Raw genomic sequence first — 27,782 nt, forward strand, 5'->3', positions numbered from 1 at the left:
GCTCCTAACTGTCATGTTACAGGCTGTGTTTGAAAAATGACAGGAGCTGATTATCACTCTCCAATTTATCACTTCTCCAGAGCTTAGTACATCTGCCCCAATGTCACATTGAGGGGGCAGGGCCGCCGAGACTAGCACAACTATAGCGAGCGGCCAAAATGATGATCGCGATGGTCAAGACCATCGCGACCATCAGGCTTGCGACAAAACCCTTGGGGTAGGGTCTCACTGCCGCAAGCCCTGGAGTGCTTTTGGCTCTATCAGAGCCAAAAGCACTCCCACTGACATCACTAGTGATGTCAGTGGGGGCGGCCTCAGACGGTAGGCGTTCCCATGGGAACGCCTCCATCTGGACAGCCACGCCCCCGGCCCGCCCACCAATGGGGGCGTGCTGTCAATCACCATCGACAGCACGCCCCTTTTGGTGCAAGACCCATAAACACGGCTTGGCTGTCGTAATCCGGGTCTCGCGCATGCGCGCTTGGGCAACATCGACCCGTTTGCGAGCGCTCAGAACTCGCGAGCGGGTTTGAATCAGGCCCAGAGACAATAGCTCTAGAACATAAAGCAAGTTTACATATATATAACATATATATATGTTCATGAGCAAGCGGACCCAACTTATAAAACTATGGCCCTCATTCAGAGCCGTTCGCTATTTGCGTTCGTTCGTTCAAAAACAAGGGGTGGCTATTCAAATGATCCGTTCGCACATTGCAGTCTGTTCACACCTCTAAGTCTGAACGAGCGAGCAAAACATACGCTCGTTTATTTGTTAAAAACGCCCCCTGGCCGCTCGCACCATACGTCATGTCTGCTATTTATTAGATTACTCGAGTACATCGAACAGGATATGAACTGCTCGCTATTCTTGTGGTTGGTTTTTTCAACCGCTATTTTGCGAGCAGTTCTGATTTTAAAAAAAACAAGTGACGTGGTCAATGACGCTGCTGGATTAATTATGCACTCCCTTAAAACGCCCGTTTTGACCTTTAAGCACGCCTGCGTTCGGATCTCCACTCCCCGTTTTCAAGCACCTTCCCCTGTTACCACCCACATACGCCTCATTCCGTCACTCAAAATAGCAGGCACTCGCTATATTGCGTACAAACGATTTTCAGCCGCACTGACTGGTTCGCGCATGCGTACTAAAAACCGTACGCATGCGCAGATGTGCGAACATCGCTCGGAACGAGCGTACTGCCGCTAGCGAGTGGCTCTGAATGAGGGCCTGTGTAAGGCCAGGTACAGACATACAAACAGCATTAATAGATATATAAGCCATCCGATAAAGAAAACACCATGCAACATATAGGTCCATATAGACAGTATAAACACACAAATATTAGATTTGTATCAAAATTAAAGAGAAATAGAACAAGTAAAATAAATTAAAGTTAATTAAAGTTCACTGTGCAGCATGTTTCTACCAGAAGACTCTTCTCTATGGCAATAAAAAATCCCTTATGAATGCAATTGGCCCAAAGCCGTAATGCTTATCTCACCACATCGTCAGGCCAGTCTTAAGCTGGTTACACACTGGGCGATATATATCGGGCGTTCCATCGAACGGCCGATATATGGCGCGCGCCTCGGCGGTTGTGTACACCCGACATGTCTGTGAACTCAGCTTTAGCTGCAAATAATGTAATTATGGGGAAATGGCCATGTCTGGGAGGGTGATCTTCTCATATGTTTTAGGAGCCTATTCCAGTATACATTATACTTTATTTGTTGTTCTACAAAGAACATTCTGTATGTCCTCCAAATATCTTATTACTTTATTTTAATTATTTGCTGACTATTTCTGCAAATCAGTTTGTGAGCTTTACTCGGAAATGATCCACACAAAACAACTGGGAGGTGTTTAGTGGCAAAGTGACAGTTACATGTTCCCTAAGTTATAAAACGCCCGGAACGCTTACTTACATTTTTTTTTTGCAGGCCCAGCAACAGAATTTGTGGGTCCTGGTACACTAATGACACCTGAATACATGATAGGCATACTGGCCATGCGCAGGTAATATGGAGTCTGCAAATGTGACGTCAGTCTCACAACTCATAGCTTGTCACTTCTTCCAGGACTCACTGAGGACCTGTTTCAGGGGTGGCATAACCATCAATGGTTATACTGTGCATAAGCGCAGAATCAACTTATGCACATTACCTTCACTTCAGCATTAGCTGAAGTGGTACCCGCAGCTGATTTCAAACAGCCAGCCATCGGATGAGCATCTGAAGCAGCATCCGATCGCTGGGAACCATCGCAAACACGCTATTCGATGGGAAAATTACTTCCATCTCATCGGAAACATCGATGGTTGCTAACCATCGTTTTCCGAAGTTCATCCTATGAGCTGATGAGCACTGGTGAAAGCTGTCACTGTGTGTCATATATGTACAGCGTCGATGAGTGCCGGGGAGAGCTCCCTCTTGCTCTTTTCATCACCGGAAAAAGTAGTTTCATCGGTGCAAGTTTCTTTCTGGCATCATCCAGACAGGTTCCAGTACACAGTAGTCGTCGCGGCAATAGGTCACTGATCGCACATGTATATATCCCCCCTTGAACCCAGCTGTCGCCGCCCTGATTTATTGTATCTCACAATTATCTTTGAAGTCTCTGAAGATTCCAGGAAACAAACAGCACTGATCTCCCCTAGAATGTGATAATGAAGAGGGGAAGAGGGTGTAGAATTATCTAAAGAGGCGTAGGGGGAGGTGTATGAATAGGCGATATGGGATGGAGTGGTTTCCGCACACGTTATGTGCGCTGATATACCATTTCTCCCCCATGTATTAAAGTGGGGTTGGGTGGTAAATGCACCCCTATCATTATTGGCGCGGCTATCTACAAGATAGCGCACTGATGTCCCAGCCAATGTATAGCTGCGGCTATCGATTTCGAATACTGCAGCTGTCGTTCCCCATCAGCGCGGCAATGACACTATAGTCTCCGGCTGCACTGAGATCTTGCGATGCTTGCAGGATCTCATGCATGCCCAGTGGAGCTGGCCTGAAAAGGAGACACAGCACGTCAGCACTAGGCTAATGCGCTGTGGGCTCTGGACCGCCGGAGGGGGGAGTTTTCACGAGATGTTGTAGACACTAGTGCTTCCTGCTTCGTCTTGGTAAGAGAGCTATAGCTGCACAGATGGGAAATAAGCCTATCCCACTTTGAGGGAGGTACAGTAGCTTGTCTATCATTTGCATCATTATATTTAACTCAATAAGAACTTGAATAATTTAATATTGATAAATAAAAGTATAGCTCTGAAAAAGGGGGCTATTTGGTAAGGTAAGTAGGAGATATCTGTGATACTAGTGTATGGGTACAGCGGGCCATTCCGGGAGAGGAAGGTAAGCAGGAGATATCTGTCATACTAGTGTATGGGTACAGCGGGCCATTCCGGGAGAGGAAGGTAAGCAGGAGATATCTGTCATACTAGTGTATGGGGACAGAGGCCATTCCGGGAGAGAAAGGTAAGCAGGAGATATCTGTCATACTAGTGTATGGGGACAGCGATCCATTCCGGGAGAGAAAGGTAAGCAGGAGATATCTGTCATACTAGTGTATGGGGACAGCGGGTCATTCCGGGAGAGAAAGGTAAGCAGGAGATATCTGTCATACTAGTGTATGGGGACAGCGGGCTATTCCGGGAGAGAAAGGTAAGCAGGAGATATCTGTCATACTAGTGTATGAGGACAGCGGGCCATTCCGGGAGAGGAAGGTAAGTAGGAGATATCTGTGATACTAGTGTATGGGGACAGCGGGCCATTCCGGGAGAGGAAGGTAAGTAGGAGATATCTGTGATACTAGTGTATGGGTACAGCGGGCCATTCCGGGAGAGGAAGGTAAGTAGGAGATATCTGTGATACTAGTGTATGGGTACAGCGGGCCTTTCCGGGAGAGAAAGGTAAGCAGGAGATATCTGTCATACTAGTGTATGGGGACAGCGGGTCATTCCGGGAGAGAAAGGTAGGCAGGAGATATCTGTCATACTAGTGTATGGGTACAGCGGGCCATTCCCGGGAGAGGAAGGTAAGTAGGAGATATCTGTGATACTAGTGTATGGGGACAGCGATCCATTCCGGGAGAGAAAGGTAAGCAGGAGATATCTGTCATACTAGTGTATGGGGACAGCGGGTCATTCCGGGAGAGAAAGGTAAGCAGGAGATATCTGTCATACTAGTGTATGGGGACAGCGGGTCATTCCGGGAGAGAAAGGTAAGCAGGAGATATCTGTCATACTAGTGTATGGGGACAGCGGGCTATTCCGGGAGAGAAAGGTAAGCAGGAGATATCTGTCATACTAGTGTATGAGGACAGCGGGCCATTCCGGGAGAGGAAGGTAAGTAGGAGATATCTGTGATACTAGTGTATGGGGACAGCGGGCCATTCCGGGAGAGGAAGGTAAGTAGGAGATATCTGTGATACTAGTGTATGGGTACAGCGGGCCATTCCGGGAGAGGAAGGTAAGTAGGAGATATCTGTGATACTAGTGTATGGGTACAGTGGGCCTTTCCGGGAGAGAAAGGTAAGCAGGAGATATCTGTCATACTAGTGTATGGGGACAGCGGGTCATTCCGGGAGAGAAAGGTAGGCAGGAGATATCTGTCATACTAGTGTATGGGTACAGCGGGCCATTCCCGGGAGAGGAAGGTAAGTAGGAGATATCTGTGATACTAGTGTATGGGGACAGCGATCCATTCCGGGAGAGAAAGGTAAGCAGGAGATATCTGTCATACTAGTGTATGGGGACAGCGGGTCATTCCGGGAGAGAAAGGTAAGCAGGAGATATCTGTGATACTAGTGTATGGGGACAGCGGGCTATTCCGGGAGAGAAAGGTAAGCAGGAGATATCTGTCATACTAGTGTATGAGGACAGCGGGCCATTCCGGGAGAGGAAGGTAAGTAGGAGATATCTGTGATACTAGTGTATGGGGACAGCGGGTCATTCCGGGAGAGGAAGGTAAGTAGGAGATATCTGTGATACTAGTGTATGGGGACAGCGGGCCATTCCGGGAGAGGAAGGTAAGTAGGAGATATCTGTGATACTAGTGTATGGGGACAGCGGGCTATTCCGGGAGAGGAAGGTAAGTAGGAGATATCTGTGATACTAATGTATGGGGACAGCGGGCCATTCAGGGAGAGGAAGGTAAGTAGGAGATATCTGTGATACTAGTGTATGGGGACAGCGGGCCATTCCGGGAGAGGAAGGTAAGTAGGAGATATCTGTGATACTAGTGTATGGGGACAGCGGGCCATTCCGGGAGAGGAAGGTAAGCAGGAGATATATGTGATACTAGTGTATGAGGACAGGGGACCATTCCGGGAGAGGAAGGTAAGTAGGAGATATCTGTGATATTAGTGTACGGGGACAGCGGGCCATTCCAGGAGAGGAAGGTAAGTAGGAGATATCGGTGATACTAGTGTATGGGGACAGCGGGCCATTCCTGCAGAGAGAGGTAAGCAGGAGATACTGTATCTGTGAGAGAAATGTAAGTAGGAGACATCTGTGATACTAGTGTATGGGGACAGCGGGCCATTCCAGGAGAGGAAGGTAAGTAGGAGATATCGGTGATACTAGTGTATGGGGACAGCAGGCCATTCCTGCAGAGAGAGGTAAGCTGGAGATACTGTATCTGTGATATCTCCTGCTTTACCTTTTTGATGAATGGTCCAAAAGCTTAATTTCTACAAAAGCAGATGAGAATGTTCATTTTCACCTGCTTTTGTAGAAATTAAGAGATGATGAATAGACCCCAAAGTCTTTATTTACTGTAAATTAAAAAAAAAAATTTGTCTATTCCCTGGAATAAATAATAATAAAAAATAACCCCTGTGAGTACCACAGGGGGAAGTTCAACCTGTTTTCGTGGGGACTGATATCATTGTAAAACCCTCCCGAAACTTTTCTAAAGATAGAACTTTGTGTATCTGCTGCCCAAGGAACACGTTTCTCTCTCTGCTCCCAGTTGTTTTGGTTCTGACTTGTGGTGTAACAAAGATCATTTGATTTCAGCCGGCACTTAACTTTGTTTCCTCCGCAGGAGGACAATATAATGAGAACATTCTCAGGGTAAAGCTCCAGGTCTTATTTTCCAGGTTGCAGAACATCATTGTCTCACAGAGTTTTTAGCATAGTGTCTGTGTTACTTATAGGGTTTAAAGCAAAATACCTAACAAGTGATACAACTACATAGCCAGGACTTAGGGTATTTTGTTTAATTAAAATAAAATAAAAAACATTTCTCATAGTTTTAACTTTAATTTTGAAAATGAGTACAATTATTAACTACAGTCTTATGTAAGTTTTAGAAATGTTGGAGATTGCCTCAAAATTCTATTTTTGCAATAATTTATTAAACTTTAGAACAGACTAAAAATGAAAAATGTTAGTCCAAAATTATTGGTAGAAACATGGGCCCTGATTCAGAGCCGGACGCTCTGACCAGAGCGCTCGCTCTGAATCAGGGCCCACCTCCAGTAATGTGGAGCGTCCTCCTGGACGCTCGTATAGCTGTGGGTCACCACCCACAGCATATATGAGCGTGCAGGATGATGGTCGCGATGGTCTTGACCATCGCCACTGCGAGCAACAGCCTGTGGTTGAGGTTTTCAACCGCAAGGCCAGGAGTGATTTTGGCTCTATCAGAGCCAAAATCACTCCCACTGACATCACTAGTGATGTCAGTAGGGCCGGCTTCAGACGGAGGCGTTCCCTTGGGAACGCCTCCGTCTGGCAGGCACGCCCCCGACACGCCCACCAAAGGGGGCGTGCTGTCAGTCACCATCGACAGCATTCCCCCTTTGATGAGACACTACGAGCGAAGGAAAGTCCTTCGCCCTCAATGCCGTACTGCCCGACCAAATTCTGGCCAGTTGGGGGCTATGTTTTGTTATGTGTATTTCTTTAGCTTTGTCTGGCTTTACTGTTTTAGAATGGGATGGGTGGGGCACTTTAGGGTGGTGCAATTTGGATGTTCTTTTGTTTAGAATTTTGTTTTTATGTATTTAATAAATGTATTTGATTTAAGAATAAAAATGCCATTGTCCCCCCTCATTTTCCTGATGATAGAACCCCTTGCAATCTATTAAGATTGGGCCTATTGAACATAAGATAGCACTTTATGCGGACTATGGCCCTCATTCAGAGCCGTACGCTCTGAGCAGAGCGCACGCTCTGAATGAGGACCGCCCTCCATAATTATGGAGCGTCCTCCTGGACGCTCGTATAGCTGTGGGTCACCACCCACAGCCTATACGAGCGTGCAGTTTGATGGCCGCGATGGTCATGACCATCGCGACCATCGCCACTGCGAGCCGGAGCCTGCGGTTGACGTTTTCAACCGCAAGGCCCGGAGTGATTTTGGCTCTATCAGAGCCAAAATCACTCCCACTGACATCACTAGTGATGTCAGTGGGCCGGATTCTGACGGTAGGCGTTCCCTTGGGAACGCCCCCGTCAGGGAGGCACGCCCCCGGCACGCCCACCAAAGGGGGCGTGCTGTCAATCAACATCGACAGCACGCCCCCTTTGATCAGACACAACGAGCGAAGGACTTTCCTTCGCTCGTCGCGTCTGGCGCATGCGCACGACGGAGCTCCCGCCGTCGTGCGCATGCGCAGTGCACAACATCGACCCACTTGCGAGAGGATAGCCGCTCGCGAGTGGGTCTGAATCAGGCCCTATGTTTTGACTCACAATATCTGACCCAGTTCATTCTTTACCCCATCTTTTTCGAGAAATAGAGGATTTTGGTGTATTTTCTGGCTGTAAAATTAACGCACAAAAAACTGAGGGCCTGATTCAGAGCCAGACGCTATTTGCGCTCGCTCGTTCAGAAAAAGGGGCCGGATATTTAAATAGAGCGCTCGCTCTTTGTGGTCTGTTGACGCCTCTATGTCTGAACGAGCGAACGAAACATGCGCTCGCTGTTTTTTAAAAAACGCCCCCTGGCCGCTCGCATCCTACGTCATCTCTGCTATTTATTAGATTAATCGAGTACATCGAAAGGCATATGAACTGATCGCAGTGCTTGTGGTAGCATTTTCCTACCGCAATCATGCGAGCAGTTCAGGCTAAAAGACAACCAAGTGACGTGGTCGATGACGCTGCTTTGTTAATTATGCACACCCTTAAAACGCCCGTTTTGACCTTTTGGCACGTCTGCGTTCGGATCTCCACTCCCCGTTTTCAAGCACCTTCCCCTGTTACCACCCACAAATGCCTCATTCTGTCACTCAAATTAGCAGGCACTCGCTATTTTGTGAGCAGACTTTAAAAATACTCTAGAAGGTCCTTACATTTCCGTTGGAATCAGCGTCAGTTAAAATACCTAGGAATCTTCATCACCAAACATTATAGACAACTCTTTCAAGCTAATTTTCCGCACTTACTAGCACAATTTCAGAAAGACATTAAAAACTGGGGAGGATGTCACATTTCATGGATTGGTCGTGTCAACGCTATAAAAATGAACCTATTGCCACGACTATTATATCTTTTTCAGACACTACCTGTCCGGTTACCTCCCTATGTTTTTAAGCATTTACAACATATCACTGCGCAATTCATCTGGTCCAATAAGAAACCAAGAGTGGGACGTGGGGTGATGCAGAGACACACCTCTGGTGGAGGCTTGGGGGTCCCAAATTTTAAATCATATTACTTTGCTGCTAGACTAGCACAATGTGTTTTGTGGAACGGACCCAAATCTGAGAGGGTATCAGTCATGATAGAAACTAATGAACTTAAGTTGCACTTTATCTCCTCGTTATTATGGCTTCCTAGAGCGTCCCGCCTCGGGACTGTCCTGCATCACCCTGTAATTTCTCATTCTCTGGGTGTTTGGGATATGGCCAACCGATTATATAATATTGCCCCACACCCTAGCCCTATGATTCCACTGTTTGATAATCCCCTTTTTCGTCCGGCCTGTCTTTCATCCGCCTTGGTACGTTGGAAGGACAATGGAATTAAACTGTTAAATGATATTGTGCAGACTACGTCCTTTCCAACATTTTCGGATATACAGACCAAACTTTCCATCCCACACACACCTACTTTTTCCAATATTTACAGATAAGACATTTTCACTCGACAATGACATCACAACTCACCCACAGGTCTCTCACGATGTTAGAGGGCTTAGCCCTTCGAGAGACGTCACCAAAAGGACTTATCTCCACATTATATAACTTACTTTTGCCCCTATCACCGGACGTCAGAGATCCTTATGAGAGGGCCTGGGAGGCTGACTTGGGAGGGACCCTAGACACCGACGACTGGACTGATATCTATTCTAACTTGGTCAAAAGTTCAATCTGTTTTCGCTTTAAAGAAAATGCATACAAGTTATTTTTTAGGTGGTATTATGTCCCTACTCGTTTTAATAAAATGTACCCTGGGATTTCCCCTCTGTGTTGGCGATGTGGCATTGAGGATGGGTTGTTCCTACACATCTGGTGGAGCTGTTCGAAATTAGGGCCTCATACAGAGGCGGTCGGAGGATGCAAGCGGTCGCTCAGAAACTGGGCGGCCGCTTGCATACTGACCGCCCGCCTCTGTTGCGGTCGTTAGGCTGTGGGTTAACACCCACAGCTCTAACGACCGCTCCGGTGATGGTCGCGATGGTCAAAGACCATCGCGACCATCGGGGCTTACGACGAGACTCTAGGGTAGGGTCTCCCTTGTCGTAAGCCCCGGAGAGCTTCTGGCTCTGTCTGAGCCGGAAGCTCTCCACTGACATCACTAGTGATGGGAACGCCTCCGTTTGAGCTGCCACCCCCCCGGCCCGCCTTCCAAACGGGGCGAGCTGTCAATCAACATCGACAGCTCGCCCCCTTTGGATCGAGACCCGCTACGACCGGCGCTGTCGGTCGTAGCGGGTCTCACGCATGCGCACGAGGGCGCATATTCTGTGGGGGGCCATCGACCCAGTCCGAGCACATCGGCGCTAACGACCGGGTCTGAATGACCCCCTCAGTCCCCCTTTGGAAGGAATTGGGCACATTAGCTAACTCTATCTTGGACATACAGATTCCGTTCAGTCCTAAATATTTTTTACTCCCTATATGTATTCCTGGGGCATCCCCTCATCAAAATAGACTATTTACGCAGATGGCGGCCAGATGCGTCATTGCTTCAGCATGGCATACATGTGAAGCTTGGGCTTGATTATAGCTAAAATATGGCATATCCATTCCATGGAATACATCACTAGCATAATGAAGCGCTCATCTAAGAAACTGATTAGGGTCTGGGAACCCTGGACTTCTTATTTTCAGATCCCCCCAGCATTTATCTGAACACTTATTTTTGTGTTATTATTCGATATATAGTCCCTGTATTTTCTTTTATTGGGTTGTCTCGCTATGGCTGTATCCAGTCGGGTTCTCTCTTTACTAATTCTGTTTCTATTTTTTATTTTTATTTTTGGAAATATAAAAAATGGATGAGACTGTTTTGATATATACGTATGTTTATTCTGTGCAAGATTGTACGTTTACATGTTTAGACCTCTATGCAGGTCACTATCTTATTGTCTCTCATTCTTCCAATAAAATATGTTTATAAAAAAAAAAAATGAATAAAAATGCCATGTACATATTTCTGCATTTTTTTTCCTGCATGGATATAACATGATAATCAAAATATACAATATAAGTTTAAGTGCAAAAAGTAAATACTGTAAAAAAAAAAAAAAAAGTTAAATAAATATCTCATACGAGAGCACAGTTACTGCTCTAATTGTTCCACGCAGGCTCATGACAGATTAGAAGGACCCTAATCACACAAGTGTCAGTCAGATCTGTGCGGACTTGAGCTGCCTTTGAAGTGGTGTATTAGTATTTAGCTTTCATTTAAAAAGCAATATTAGGTATTTCACAGTTCTTTGAGGCAAGCTCACGCGTGGCAGCGACTATATGCTGCTCACAGACTTACCGAGGCTCTGGCACAAGTCAGAATTACACCAGGCATCTCACAGCTACCTTTTTTGTATTTTGAAATATTTCAGCATGAAATATTTCGTTTTTCTTGATTATTCTAAGTTATTTCCAAACCATAAAAATGCAGAGCCCCCCCATCCATTTTTATTGCAGAGGGATATTTGTCCTTTGAACCTGGAAGTATTTGCCATATCCACCTCCCACCCCAATGACACGACGTGAGGCCCACCTGGTTAGGGGGTTGCCGCTGACCCCAGTAGGGTAAAATCAGCCTAAAGCCATGTATTGGAAGGGAGAGCACCTCAAGCTCCAAAGACAGATGGCGACTGCTACCGTTCTTTCCCGCCACAAGAAAAGCCGACACCAAACAACTCAATGAATAAGGGAGGGAGGGCGGGGAAAAGCCAACCAGAGACATTTCTATGAAATGGCTGCCAAGCAGCAACTCTGAAATAGCACTGACCCACCCTCTGCCAATCCTATAGGCTAACCAAACCTAACCCCACCCCCTTCCAATCCTATAGGCTAACCAAACCTAACCCCACCCCCTGCCCAATCCTATAGGCTAACCAAACTTAACCCCACCCCCTTCCAATCCTATAGGCTAACCAAACCTAACCCCACCCCCTGCCCAATCCTATAGGCTAACCAAACCTAACACAACCCAACAACACTACCTCACTAAACAACTAGCCCCTTCTTGTCTAGAGGCCGACACCCACAGGCTCAGGTGTTTACTTTAACTCCTTGCATATGAAATGCACTCCGTCCTAATTACATTAGGAGTGGGCCTGGTCTCAGTGTTCTGGGATAGGGCAATTACTGTGCCATGTAAGGGCAGCAAGACGGTGTAATGGTTAGCATTGCTGCCTCACAGCACTGAGATTGTGGGTTCAATTCCCACCACAGCCCTAACTGTGTGGAGTTTGTATATTCTCTCTGTGCTTGCATGGGTTTCCTCCGGGTACTCCAGTTTCCTCCCACACTCCAAAACTATACTGGTAGGTTAATCCCAACAAAAATTAACCCTAGTGTGTATGTGTGTGAGCATGTGATAGGGAATATTAGGCCTGATTCAACAAGGATCGCAACTTCTAATACGCACGCAATCGGCCGATTGTGGCGTTCTGCGCATGCGCAAACCGGTCACTACGATCGGGACTGCAATTACAGTGTCTACGCAGACACCCATCGCAGAGTGATTGACAGGAAGTGCCGTTTGTGGGAGGTGACGGGGGGGTGGTCAGTGAAATGTGGGCGTGCCAGAGCATTTGAACGCCGTTTTATGGGCTTGCATAAATTATCCACTGCGATGCCTTACGTAGCCTGAGGACTTATAGCGTGGGATGAATTCCTGAGTAAGATCAGAGCTTGTGCAAGTGTATGCGAGGCTGCGATGGTACTCGATGGTACCGATGGTTTCGCAGTCTTGCTAAGGATTACAGATGTGTGTAAGGTAAAGTGGGCGTCCTTATGTTGTGCTGCGACGGCATAGCGATTACAATGGATTATCATACTATCGCAGTGAGACTGCATGCGTAATCGCTATTGCAATCGCAGTGGCGATCCGTAAGGAATAGATTGTAAACTCCACTGGGGCAGGGACTGATGTGAATGGCCAAATATTATCTGCGAAGCGCTGCGGAATATGTGTGCGCTGTATAAATAACTGGTAATAAATAAGTACGGAGGTGCATTTCCTTACAACCCATGCAGGGCAGCGAAGACATTCGACGGACACAGCTGCTAGATAGGAGGCGTGGCCTAGCCTCCACGGACAGACTGAGCATCCCAGATGAACACAGCCCTGGGTAATCAATACTCGCTCCACCCCCCTTCCGCCACCCTTGAACTCAGGTTGCGTCATGGGCGGTGCTCCACTCCCATTATGTAAGATTCTGATTGGCTGCTGCCAGCGGGGCAATGCTTCCTTGGCCAACCGTATCTTCTTATTTAATACAATAAACCTGTGACTTAATTTCCACTGATTTCTTGGGCTCATCTGCATAATTGCAGGGCTAGAAACAAGGGCCATCAACTAACAGATAGCTCAGCAGAATCTTGTAAAGAGGCATGGAGACCGTATCTGGCACGCTAGCCTATGGCCAACATGGTGGTACAATTCTGCGCTTACATTACATCTCTAACGCACATTACGATCATGTAAACGTCTGCGGAGATAAATATCATTGTATCAATGTACGACAAGGAACAAATGATCTCTTAAATCTTGTGTTGCACCTGATCAGAAAAAAAGGACAATGTAGTTATTTAAACTGGATATTGTGTGCTTGAAATACTGTATATTGCTGCGCAAACTAAAGTTCTATTTTATATAACTGACCTGAGCCGCTTGTCTTGTTTTTCCTACAGGTAGACTCTTATAATTAGAAGCAGCGGGCTGCCTGTCTCTTGGATGGGTCACTCCTGAATACTGCAAAGGAAAGGTAAAAAGTGTTCAAATATCTCTCTATCTCCAGCAAGTATTAGACGTTTATGTTATACAATGTGCAAATGCAGCATTTAATTATTCCAAACATATTTGCAATAAAACATAGTTAATAATTTGCATTGTGAAATTGCTCAGTCACCAATAGGCCTTTACGCATGGGCAAGCAACCCGTGTCATTGCGACCCATTAATCGTGCTATGGTAGTACACAAACAGGGGTATTCAATATGGGTGCGATAACATCGTTTTTGCGTTAATATCGGAGGTATGACGTCATTATCGCAGGTTTTACTTTTACACTGTATTCAATTTCAAAGACTTATCGCAGTTTTGAAGTCTTTGATAAAAAACGGGGATAAGTTTTCACCATTGAATAGGTGTCGAAAAAAAGTGCAGAATTGGGGTTTAGGGGTGCAGGCTTAAAAAAAAATAGCCTGAAACCCTGGGAATGACATTTAAAAAAGAACTGTGTCAAAAAAAGTTTTAAAAAAAAATAGGGACACCCCAAAAAATGTATTTAAAAATTGGGGTGAAGAAAAAAAATGGGAAAAAATTGTTTAAGAATAGGGAAATAGGTTCAGGGCTATTCTGCAAGGATGCGGCAGGTGTATTCTAGAATAGATTTATAGCGGCAGGTGCACAAATGCAGAATTTTTAAAAACTTACTTTAGGGACATAAAAATATGCTAGTACCCATTTTCATGTACCCCAAATTTGATGGGACCACTTAAAAAAACGAAAAAAATAACCTAAGTGCTCTTCTGCATCACTTCTTCAATGTCGGGAATAAAGCACCTGCTGCGGCTATTTAAATCCCCGACTTTCAATTAAAGGCTAAAACGGGGGTACCCATAGTGATCCCCCATGTTTTTACTACTTTAGGGGGTCTTACAATTTTTTTAAGGAAAAATTCGTAACTATACGCAAATCCAACTTCGGAGTTTCCCGTTTTCATTAATTTTATATTGCATACGGGGATAAGCGGGAGCGCGCCCGATACTTTAACGCAGGTAAAAACTCCGATATGAAACGTTAACTTCGACAGTGAAGTTAACGTTTCATATTGAATATCCCTCAAAGAGGTAAGCGAATGGACCTGCAGCACTAGTACATGGTTATTAGAAATATCAGAAGCCACTATGAAGGTGGGCGAGGCCATGGTGTGTGGGCGTGGCCAATGCACTGTCAGATTGTCCAACACTCAGATGCTGCGCCATCGTGCCACTGAAGAAGACATGGCCTTCCTGTCTGGATGCTTTGGCAGGCCCAGGCATGGACTATGCCCCGGCTCTATGTGTCTCACCTCTCACCACCCCTGTCTGATACACGTGAGGACATAGGGCCCGATTCAGACCCGCTCACATGTTGCGGCCGCTGGCATCCTGCGTATGCTAATTTTTAAAATTGACGTCATGGGATGCGATCGCTCGCCAAGACAAAAGCACACCCACTTTGGCTGTGCGGGCGATCGCCCTGCGTATGCAGCCGCCCATCAGAGTATGCAGAGCCGCCCACTAGCGCACGTCATCTCCTGGAAGTGTCTTAAAACTTTGGTACATCGAGCACCATCGGAAGGCTAACGCAGCGCTTGCGGTTGCCTTACCCTACCGCAAGCACTGCAAGGACTTCAGTGTAAAAACCAGCCAAGTAACGTTTACTATGACGCTGCCTGCTAATTATGCACACCTTAGAAACGGCGTTGAAACACTCAGGCACGCCTGCGTTCGCACCTCCACTCCCCCGTTTTTAATGGACTGCCCATGTTACCACCCGCAAACGGCTTCTCCTGTCTCTTACTCTGCTGGGCTGTTTTTGCTGGGCGAGCGGGCGGTATGCGAACGCAATGTGTAGATCGCACAGTGCGGTGCGTGCGCATGCGCGTACGCAGACCATCGGGCCAAGTCTGAATCAGGCCCATAGTACAAGGTTTATCTTTGATATAGTAACCATTTCTCAGCTTTTCGTGTGTATAAGCCTTTATACTGCACAAACGCTTCTCTTTCCATAAGAAATCACTAACAATTAAGCTCATTTGTTTGGATGACCAGACAAAACTTAATGTTAACGTTGTTATTTGTGTTTTTTTTTTTTTTTAAGTCATTATGCCTTGTGCAGTTGTTAGTGATATTGTTACCACGGGAAATATTATTCATCTGCCGGGAAAAAAATACAAGTTTTTTTGTGTGTTTTCTCAGACAATATTGTGACATAAATGAATGGAAGTACAGTAAGTAGCGTTAAGAGTAAGGAAGAAAAGATGGGATAAATTGGAAGTAATTGCACAAAAAAGGAAGTACTGCGCAAATCAGCGGAGTCGTAGCTAGAGTGGCAGCAGGGGATTCTGTCGCAATGGGACCCGGACCACCTTTGGGGGCCTGTCTCCCCTGCAGCCCACTTATCTCATGCTGCCAAATGCGGCTGCTGTAAGGTGATACTGTTAGGTCCCCAGTGCTAGCCAGTTAGGAGTCGGACAGACGGAGGAGGAGCCGATGGATGGAGGACATGTCTGTACTGTATGTGTGTTTTGGAGTCACTGTGTGGCTGTGGGGGGTCTGTGGCTGTGACACCAATAAGAGCTGATTTTTGTCCTTACCGGTCCATGGAAACGGTGGTTATTCTGTGGTTTGGGGTGCAGCACGGCTTGGAGGAAGCCATCAAGTGTAGAACCCTAAGGGTCTTTGGGCCTCATTCAGAGGCGGTCGGAGGATGCAAGCGGTCGCTCAGAAACTGGGCGGCCACTTGCATCCTGACCGCCCACCTCTGTTGCGGTCGTTAGGCTGTGGGTTAACACCCACAGCTCTAACGACCGCTCGGGTGATGGTTGCGATGGTCAGAGACCATCGCGACCATCGGGGCTTACGACGAGACCCTAGGGTAGGGTCTCACTTGTCGTAAGCCCCGGAGAGCTTCTGGCTCTATCAGAGCCGGAAGCTCTCCACTGACATCACTAGTGATGTCAGTGGGGCCTCCCCCAAACGGCAGGCGTTCCCATGGGAATGCCTCCGTTTGGGCTGCAACCCCCCCGGCCCGCCTTCCAAACGGGGCGAGCTGTCAATCAACATCGACAGCTCACCCCCTTTGGAAAGAGACCCGCTACGACCAGCGCTGTCGGTCGTAGCGGGTATCACGCATGCGCACGAGGGAGCCGGCATGCGCACTGGCAAAACATCGAGGCGGCCGTGCGGTCGTAGACCGTACGGCCGCCTCTGAATAAGGTCCTTTATGCACTAAGCCTTGGAAAGATATAAAGTAGATGGAGATAATGGCCCTGATTCAGAACCGCTCGCTGCCGGAGGCAGCTCGCAGGTCTGAAGGGCGTTTTTTTATTTTTTTCGGTCCGGCCTTCTGGCTGCTCGCTAAGCTGTGGGTGACCACCCACAGCTTTTGCGAGCGGCCAGGTGATGATCGCGATGGTCGCAACCATCGGGCTTGTGATGAGACCCTTGTGGTAGGGTCTCGTCTGCCGCAAGCCCCAGTGAGCTTCCTGCTCTAATAGAGCCGAAAGCTCACTACTGACATCACTGGTGATGTCAGTAGGGCCGCCCACAAACGGCAGGCGTTCCTTCAGAAACGCCTCCGTTTGCCCAGCCACCCCGGGCGAGCTGTCGATCAACATTGACAGCCACCCCGTTTTGCTGCGACCCCGGAGCGAGTGATTTCTTGCTCGTTCCGGGGCTCGCGCATGCGGCGTGCGCACTGCCCGGCCATCGACCCGCTTGCAAGCGCTATGTGCTTGCGCGCGGGTCTGAATCAGGCCCAAAGTACCAACCAGTCAGCTCCTAATAGCCATTCTTCAAACACAGCCTGAAATGTGACAGGAGTTGATTGGTTGGTATCTTATCTCCATCCACTTTATCGCTCTCCCAGGCTTAGTACATAGACCCCTGAGTTTGCTGCCACATCTCATCTTTGCACTTGACTAAGCTGCATTCCGAATGCACACAAACACTATGTACAGTATGTCACCTAAATAGTCCACTACCAGGCAAATATCTGACACAGCCACACTGACGGCGCCTCTAGTGACCTAACAATCCACCTTGGTAAATAATGTGAACTGGGAGCAGAGCATGTCCTATAATGGGAACTGGGGGCAGAGCATGTCCTATAATGTGAACTGGGGACAGAGCATGTCCTATAATGAGAACTGGGGGCAGAACATGTCCTATAATGAGAATTGTGGGCAGAGAATGTCCTATAATGGGAACTGGGGGCAGAGCATGTCCTATAATGGGAACTGGGGGCAGAGCATGTCCTATAATGTGAACTGGGGGCAGAGCATGTCCTATAATGGGAACTGGGGGCAGAGCATGTCCTATAATGGGAACTGGGGGCAGAGCATGTCCTATAATGGGAACTGGGGGCAGAGCATGTCCTATAATGGGAACTGGGGGCAGAGCATGTCCTATAATGGGAACTGGGGGCAGAGCATGTCCTATAATGGGAACTGGGGCAGAGCATGTCCTATAATGTGAACTGGGGGCAGAGCATGTCCTATAATGGGAACTGGGGCAGAGCATGTCCTATAATGTGAACTGGGGGCAGAGCATGTCCTATAATGTGAACTGGGGGCAGAGCATGTCCTATAATGTGAACTGGGGGCAGACCATGTCCTATAATGTGAACTGGGGGCAGAGCATGTCCTATAATGTGAACTGGGGGTGCATCGTGACATGTTATATGAGCTGGGTGCACAATGTGGCATGTTATATGAGCTGGGAGCATAATGTGGTATGTTATATGAGCTGGGAGCATAATGTGGCATGTTATATGAGCTGGGAGCACAATGTGGTATGTTATATGAGCTGGGAGCATAATGTGGTATGTTATATGAGCTGGGAGCATAATGTAGTATGTTCTATGAGCTGGGAGCACAATGTGGCATGTTATATGAGCTGGGAGCACATCGTGGCATGTTATATGAGCTGGGAGCACAATGTGGCATGTTCTATGAGCTGGGAGCATAACGTGGTATGTTCTATGAGCTGGGAGCACAACGTGGCATGTTATATGAGCTGGGAGCACAACGTGGCATGTTATATGAGCTGGGAGCACAACGTGGCATGATATATGAGCTGGCAGCACAATATGGCATGTTATGTGAGCTGGGAGCATAATGTGGTATGTTATATGAGCTGGGAGCATAATGTGGCATGTTATATTAGCTGGGAGCACAATGTGGCATGTTATACGAGCTGGGAGCACAACGTGGCATGTTATATGAGCTGGGGGCACAATGTGGCATTTAATGTGAACTGGGGACAGCATTGCCGCATTATCAGAAGACATCCCAGACCTGTAAGATGCATCGAGCTGGGCACATCTAACTAAGTTGGTTAATTGCTTTGCCTCGGTAGGGCAGAAGAGAAGCAAATCCCACCCACCCGAAAAAAAAACAAGTCGTCCTGTGCTGTATCCAGATCATCCTAATGGTTACTCGGGAGCTGAGAGCTTCAGGGAGAGGGACAAAGGACCTGTTTCAGACCCGTTCGCTAAGATGCGTTCACTCGTAGCTGCCGATGGTTCACATTCTGCACATGCGTACGCATCGCAGTGCGCATGCACAAACCAGTGCGAGAGATCAGGAAGCGGTCGCTCGCTGCACATAGACTGCCCAGCAGAGTGAGTGACAGGGGAAGGCATTTGTGGGTGGTGACAGGGGCTGGCCATTACAAACGGGGGAGTGGAGGTGTGATCGCAGGCGTGCCCGAGCATCTCAACGCCGTATCAGAGGCGTGCATAATTAAGAGGCAGCGTCATAGTACACGTCACCTGGCTGGTTATTACACTGAAGTGCTCGCAGTGCTTGCGGTAGGGTATGGTCAGCCACAAGTGCTGCGATCGCATCTGTTGGTACTCAATGTTACCGATGGCTGCATACACTTCCTGGAGATGACGTGCGCAAGTGGGTGTCTTAAAACAGGCTGGTGGGCGTTTGTATACACAATGCGATTGCACACCAAGACATAGTGGGCGTGCTAATGTCTTGCCGTGCGATCGCCTGCCTTGCTGAATTTGCATACACATCGAACGAGCGAAAGCATCTAGCGAGCGGGTCTGAATCAGGTCCAAAATGTTGCTGCGAGGTCCAGAAATTTTTAGTTATGCCCTTGCAAAACAGCATTTTGCGTATAAATTATGGGAGAGTTGGGAGTAAGACAATAAAAAGTTATAAATGTACAAATAGTAAAACAACATCAAACTTTTTACAAATAGAACATTTATTGATATGTTTTTGGTTTACGCCTTCTGCTAAATAGACTACATAAGCCCAAGTTATACATTTCTTGCAGGATATATTAAACCAAAATAGAAGGAGCCAGGGGCGTATCTATAATGAGTGCAGTGTGTGCGGTCCTCGGGAGGGCCCACACCGCGCACCCTGCACCCATACTTTTTTCATACTTACCTCTCCGAAGTCCCACATCGGCCAGAGTAGCGCTACACACAACGCCTAGAAAATGGCTGCCACAGCCATGCACAGTAGGGAAATCGCCGGGAAAATGGCCGTCGTGCCATTTTTCCGGTGACCTACGCATGCGCAGTATGTTCACTGCCGGCTGCCAGGGAGAGAGGAGGAAGCCCTGGACGGGGAATGCACACGGGCGTCTTCCTCTCTTATTACGTCCCTGGAAGGAGCAATGCCCTGCTCAAGCACAAATCTATAGGCCAGGGGCAGTCTGACAAATGCCCAGTGCGGCAAGAAACACGTAGAGGGCACTGAGTGAACACTCGGTTTGGTGACCTCCTGTCTTATGGTTTTACTGTCATAACAGGTCTAATAAAGAGTATTTCATTGTAATTATTCATCCATCCAATTCTACTATACCTATGCTCATGGAATTACATTGTAACTGTTCCAGAATGTATCAAAAGATTGGTGAATTGTGGCTCCGATGTCACCTTAACATTCTGTAAAGTGTTGTCCCTCACTTTAGGTACTGTAGATCTCTGTCCTCTAGTTAGGACATGTCCGGGGGGAGTCATGCTGATAAGAGCAGTGGCATTTGACACCTGAAGGAGGAGAGGAAATTTACCGCTATGGAGAATCTGCTGGGAGTTTGGAAATGTCCTGGCTGAGAGTGAGAAAGTGAGGATACGTGGGGTGAATGAAGTCACAGAAGTCACGGGGTTCATTCACCCCAGCCGGCACGTTTGAGATTGAACCTCCAGAGGCTTCAATCTGCCTGCACCGATACCTATCTCCTCTTTGCGTTGTCAAAGGCTAGGGTCTGGTTACAGTAGGGTTGGCTTAGGGGGAGGCCACCAAAACTCTGCTGGGTAAGCTTCCCTTCAAAATGTATGGATTGTGATTGTTGCTTTGACTGAATTTTTAAAATGAAGCAAATGAACCTTATATATATATATATATATATATATATACTTTATGGAAAAGGCTAGAAGTAGGACCCAGCAGTAGCAGTAGGTGGTCTTACGTCTAGAGTCGCTGATGATGATGGGGGTGATACTGGAGCAGAAAGAGGGAAAGGGATAATATCTCAAGTAGAAATGTGCGAGTCCACCAAAATTCCGTGAATCCTGACAGATATGAGTCGTGGTTCTGAACTTCCCACGGTTTGGAATTTGGATTTTAAATCCGAATTTTGGGTTTTGGTTGCCAAAAATTACATGATTTTGGCTGTTTTTTTAAAAAAAGGTTTTTCTCAATTTTTTTTTTTTTTTTTTAAACGAGATCCAAAACTAAAACCGAAACAATTGAGTGTGTTTTTGCAAAACCGAGATCAAAAGACGAAGATTAATACAGATCCAGAACCAAAACACTGGGGTCAGTGACGCGTACATCTCTAATCTCAAGCATATCGTACTGTAGAGCAGATGGAATTGTTGGATTTCAAGTGTTTGATTCCATTGAAATATCATTTTGAGATTGGTTTCTTGTCCCTTAATGGATGAGCTGACAGTATATGGTAATAAATTAGCTTCATACTTTCTAAAAAAAAAACAAAAAAAAACAGGAAAGCGTTTTACTATTTTTATCTATAATTTAGAATGACATATACAGTACTCAAAAATTTTACAAATTGGAAAACAAAATAGAAAATGAAAGACACAATTTTAACTTCAAAATGACTTTATAAAAGTGTCTTACTTCTAAAAAATTAATGGTATATATATATTTTTTTTTAAATTAAAATAACGGTTACATTAAGAACATTGTAGTCTACTTTAATATTTGACCATATTTTACTTTACTTACTGCCTGTAGTGCTCTACTTACCCCTTCTAGTAGATTAAGTTTTTTATGACCTAAAGAGTATAAAACATGATGTTCAATCTACCGTATGAACTGCGTGTCCCATTAATATAGTCTCCCCACCAGCGGTAAGCCTTTTTAACAAGTATACCTATTCTGTTATCACCACCTAAGGACCCTTTGATGTATAAAATGGAATTAGAAAAAGCCCAGTTTCCACCGGCAATAGGCTTTTTATTCTCTTTCATAAATCAGCCTCTGATACAGAAAATAAAGAAAAATAAATACAAACCTATAAACTGAATACATACAGGAGAGCAGTAGTCGGGATGCCGGCAGTCAGAAGACCGACAGCGGCATCCCGATCCTCAGAATCCCGACGGGGCTCGGTAAGCATCCTAACCCTCCCCCCTTAACCCCTAAATCCTGACCCTTCCTTCCTGCATCCTAACCCCCCCCTGCAGCCTGAACTGAACCCTCCCCCTTGGTGCCTAAACCTAACCCTCCCCCTTAGTGCTTAAGCCCCTCCCCCCGGTGGTGCCTAAACTTAACCTCCCCTTCCTGCAGCCTTACCTTAACCCCCCCTTTCCCGCAGCCTATCCCTATCCCCCCTGGTGGTACCTAAAGCATACTAAACCTAACCGACACCGCTATACTTAGTTTCGGGATGAAAGCTGTTGGGATTCCGGCGTTGGCATCTCAAGCGATGTCGGGATTCCGGGGCCGATATTCTGGCCGCGGGTCAGGATTCCTGGCTTAAAACAATGCGGGTCCGGTTGGTGGCTTAAAACAACGCACCAAGCGTCATTTCAGTGTCTATGGAGGCTGACAGCGGGCGTCTCAGTCCTGCACATTCTCACGCACGGATGCACGCCAGGGAAGGGTTTTGTAGCGGCACTGACGCGCCTGTGTCCGTCTCAAGGTCAGCCCCTAAATGCTATGGTTACGTTGCTATGATCTTAAATTGTTGCCAACTATATGCAGCTGTCACTGCGAGACCCTCCTATTGTGTCTGCGTCGTGTAGTGATCGTGCGGCGATGGTCACGTGACGGCGCACACAGTAGCCGCTGGTGGGACCGACAGTCACACTTGGCAGACCATCCCCTTCAGGCCTTGAATAGAATATTGCCTCCTCCGTACTCTTCAACCGGTTTGCATGTAGTTTTATGAGGAATGTAGACAAGCCCTGATCACTTTTTTTCTTATTATTCCTCCACGTCCCTCAGTTGAGGCGACTATGGCAAAAGACAGATAATTGCGCTTTAATTGGACTTTGCCTGTTCAAAGGGCTGCCTTTTAGTTCCCATGGCCCACTAGATAAGTTTCCTGCATAATGACAATTAAGCTCAATAAAGAGTATGCAAAGCAGATGACAACGGCGGCTCAATCGGGATCAGCTCTTTGTAAGTAAAACAATGAACTTTTTAGTTCTGACTGCCATTTGCAGCTCATTTCCTCGCTTCATAATAACATTTGCATATAAGCTTCTTTTTTTTCTTTTTCTTCCTTCAGTAGCGCCTGCTCCCAAAGTTAACAGTGTAAAGGTTAGAGATTTCTCTTTTGACTACTGTAAATCTCTGGTCTAAGTTTGTTTTCTTTCTTCAAAGAACTTTTTTTCTTTTTTTTTTTTTATCATTTTTTATTCATTTTTTTTTTACGCCTTCTATTTTTCGATGGGGCGTTTTGTTTATTATTTCCCTTCGTTTGTCAGTCCTCAAAGTAATTAATCACTCACAAACCTTTCAGCTGTCAAGTTCAACAAAAGGTAATCCCGAATCTGTCTGCGCCCCGCGCTCCACACAGATGCTCTTTGTTGGTAGAGATTCTCGTTTCAGAAATTTTTTTCATCTGTGCAAGTTCCCTTGCTGCATTAACGGCGGCGCAAAAAAAAAAAATACAAATTGAAGTCAATCACGTTTGTCTCGTGTGTGCAGTTTATTTTTTATTATGGATTCACAAACCGTTACTATTCCGCCTGCTGGAATTTCTTCCACTTTTCACAGCTGTAAGGAAATCAACCAGGGTTAGAACTTATAGGAGAATTAGCAACCGGCTGCACTATTTACATCGCAGATATATGCAGCATCGAAATACAGCTTAGCAACACTTTTATTTAGCCATTTTGTGTCCGATGACCTCTGGCACTTGCACGGGGCTGGTTGCTGGCTGTACCCGGTGGTCAACGTGTTGCCTGCATGCAAAAAGGACTAGGCTGTCAGTTCTCAGAGCTCTCAACTTGTGAAGCCATTCGATCTGGACATAGAATGGCCTGGGCACTTCACAATAGAGATGAGCGAGCGGGTCCGGTTCTCAGAGAACCGGACCAGCCTGAATATCCCTATTCCTGGTCGGTTCCAAGTCCGGCTTGAGGTTTCCCGTCGGACTCTGATCCTAAAACAAGGCAAAACGTCATCAATTCCGCGTCGGTTTCTCGCGGGATTGATATAAAAGTATTTCCCCGCGATGATCTGCGCCATTTCCTTGCTGAGTCCAGGGCTATGCTGTGCTCCATCCAGGAGGCTGTGTTGTCCATCCAACGGTGTGCTGTGCTCTGTCCAGGGGGCTGTGTAGTCCTTCCAGGGGTGTGCAGGGGTGTGTGTGCTGCCCATCAAGGGGTGTGCTGTCCATCCAGGGGTGTGCCATCCATCCAGGGGTGTGCTGTCCATCCAGGGGCTGCGTTGTCCATCCAGGGGTGTGCTGTGCTCTGTCCAGGGGGCTGTGTAGTCCATCCAGGGGTGTGTGTGCTGCCCATCAAGGGGTGTGCTGTCCATCCAGGGGTGTGCTGTCCATCCAGGGGTGTGCTGTCCATCCAGGGGTGTGCTGTCCATCCAGGGGTGTGCTGTCCCTAAAGAGGCTGTAAAAAAACCAGTCAATAAAAATGTAAAAAAAAAAAAATGTGAAAAAGTAGTTTTTGTGCTGTATTCCATTGCAGGCCATACTCCTCCCCCTCCCCCCAGTGTATTCATATAAGTACTGTGATGCTGCAGGCCATACCCCAGTGTATCTAGATACCATATAAGTACTGTGATTCTGCTGGCCCTACCCCAGTGTATGTTTCCATACCACTATGTATACGTATAAGCACTGTGATGCTGCAGGCTGTACCCCAGTGTATCCATATAAGTACTGTGATGCTGCAGGCCATACCCCAGTGTATCTAGATACCATATAAGTACTGTGATTCTGCTGGCCCTACCCCAGTGTATGTTTCCGTACCACAATGTATACGTATAAGCACTGTGATGCTGCAGGCCGTACCCCAGTGTATCTAGATACCATATAAGTACTGTGATTCTGCTGGCCGTACCCAAGTGCATCCAGATTCCATATAAGTACTGTCACGCTATATGTTATACAAGTACTGTGACGCTGCAGGCCGTACCCCAGTGTAATATTCATACAAGGACAGTGACGCTAGAGGCCATGCCACAGTGTAATATTCATACGAGTATTGTGACGCTGTAGGTAATGCCCCAGTGTAATATTGAATTTCATACAAGTATTGTGACGCTGTAGGTCATACCGCAGTGTAATATTCATACAAGTATTGTGACGCTGGAGGCCGTACTGCAGTGTAATATTCATAATGTATTGTGACGCTGTAGGTCATACTGCAGTGTAATATTCATACTAGTATTGTGACGCTGTAGGTTGTACAGCAGTGTAATATTCATGCAAGTATTGTGATGCTGCAGGCTGTACCACAGTTTAATATTCATACAAGTATTGTGACGCTGTAGGCAGTACCCCAGTGTAATATTCATACAAGTACTCTGACGCTACAGGCCATACCGCAGTGTAATATTCATACAAGTACTGTGACGCTGCAGGCCATACTGCAGTGTAATATTCATACAAGTATTGTGATGCTGGAGGCCATACCACAGTGTAATATTCATACAAGTACTGTGACGCTGCAGGCCATACTGCAGTGTAATATTCATACAAGTATTGTGATGCTGGAGGCCATACCACAGTGTAATATTCATACAAGTATTGTGACAATGTAGGTAATATCCCAGTGTAATATTAAATTTCATACAAGTATTGTGATGCTGTAGGTCATACCGCAGTATAATATTCATGCAAGTATGGTGATGCTGTAAGTCATACCACAGTGTAATATTCATACAAGTATTGTGACGCTGGAAGCCGTACTGCAGTGTAATATTCATAATGTATTGTGACATTGTAGGTCATACTGCAGTGTAATATTCATATAAGTATTGTGACGCTGCAGGCTGTACCACAGTTTAATATTCATACAAGTATTGCGACGCTGTAGGTCATACCGCAGTGTAATATTCATACAAGTACTGTGATGCTGCAAGCCATACTGTAGTGTAATATTCATACAAGTATTGTGAATTTGCAAGCTGTACCGCAGTGTAATATTAATTAAGTATTGTGACATTGTAGGTCAAACCGCAATGTAATATTCATACAAGTATTGTGACGCTGTAGGTCATACCACAGTATAATATTCATACAAGTATTGTGACGCTGGAGGGCGTACTGCAGTGTAATATTCATACAAGTATTGTGACGCTGTAGGTCATACCACAGTGTAATATTCCTACAAGTATTGTGACGCTGGAGGGCGTACTGCAGTGTAATATTCATACAAGTATTGTGACGCTGCAGGCTGTACCACAGTGTAATATTCATACAAGTATTGCGACGCTGTAGGTCATACCCCAGTGTAATATTCAATTTCATACAAGTATTGTGATGTTGTAGGTCATATCGTAGTGTAATATTCATACAAGTATTGTGATGCTGTAGATCGTACCACGGTGTAATATTCATACAAGTATTGTGGCTCTGTAGGTCATTCCGTGGTGTAATCATACAAATATTGTGATGCTGTAGGTCGTACTGCAATGTAATATTCATACAAGTATTGTGACGTTGTAGGTCGTACCCCAGTGCATTCACATAAGCGGTGTGACTCCGCAGTGTCATTTGTGAACAAAGTTTTAAAAAAAGTCTGTTAAAAAAAAAAAATTGTACAAATTGTGGTGTGTGCTGTACCCCACTTAAATCGTGTTTGCTGATATGGAGAACAATCAGTTGAGAGTAGAGCAGGAACCACATATTAGTGCTGAAGCTGCTGCCACCAATCATGACGATACTAGTCCATCAATGTCATATACTAAAGCCGATGCCCAAGGGCATAGAGGGCTTAAGTCAGGGCTTCTAAAATCAAAGAACCAATATTTTACAGTGGTAAATAAAAAAAACATCAAAGGGAAAGTTAGCTACAGAAAGACATGCTGTAAAATTGCCAATATGCCATTCACCATACACAGTGGCAAGGAAAGGCTAAGGCCTTGGCTTTTATTTATGACTGGTGGTTCTGCCTCTTATGATGATGTAAGCCCCTGTAGAAGTGTCAAAAAAATGAAAATCGTACAAGAACCAACACTGTGCTCAGAAACATCACTGAGAGTCTAAGTCTGTCTGTGGGTGCCGTATGTGAGCCTGACCTTTCCAATACTGTACTCGAAGAGGAGCCTCCTTCCACCATTTGTGTGCCCTCTGCAAATGTGGGGATGAGTAGCACAAGTCAGGTTGCTGACATAGAAATTGGGGATGCTGCTGTGGAAGTGCACCAGGATGAAGAGGATATTTACTGTATGTAACTGATGCTAATAAGGAAGTTGACGATGAAGATGGTTTTGATGAGGATTTTGTTTGTGTAAATCAGGCATCAGTGGAACAGTTGTTGCCCATGATAAAAAAAAGCCTATTGTCATGCCTGGGCATAAGACAAAAAAATCCACCTCTTATATGTGGAATTATTTCTACCCAAATCCGGACAATTGTCAAGCCATCTGTAGTGTTTGCAAAGCCAGAGTAAGTAGAGGTAGGAGCCTCCTCTCTCTTGCAGGCATGGCCGCACACACCAGTGACAGGTGCTTGTAACAACTGTTCACGAGTGAACTGCACCAAGAGGGGGGCGGGTATGGATTAGGTGTATATAGATATATGAGGCGCTACTAGAGTCACTCCAGGTGAGTCCCAAAAATATATATATATTAATATTTAAATACCATAAAGATACACTCTGTTATTTGCTGCCGTATAACCAGGGTAGTCTCCCTGGGAACAGAATATCACACACAAAAAGCAAACGGTGCATGTGGTTAATCTATTTT

At 46.1% G+C, this 27,782-nt stretch overlaps 1 long non-coding RNA gene across 1 annotated transcript in view; it reads left to right on the plus strand.

Moving 5' to 3' along the window:
• Positions 1-27,782, plus strand: part of LOC148516618 (uncharacterized) — a 271,696-nt gene that overhangs the window by 219,662 nt on the left and 24,252 nt on the right. The window contains exon 2 of the long non-coding RNA XR_015879404.1: positions 13,328-13,401. This is a non-coding gene — a long non-coding RNA (uncharacterized LOC148516618). The remainder of the gene's footprint in view (positions 1-13,327; positions 13,402-27,782) is intronic.

Source organism: Taudactylus pleione, unplaced genomic scaffold, assembly GCF_031769625.1.
Source record: "Taudactylus pleione unplaced genomic scaffold, aTauple2 ptg000245l, whole genome shotgun sequence".
In the NCBI taxonomy this organism is placed as follows: Eukaryota; Metazoa; Chordata; class Amphibia; order Anura; family Myobatrachidae; genus Taudactylus; species Taudactylus pleione.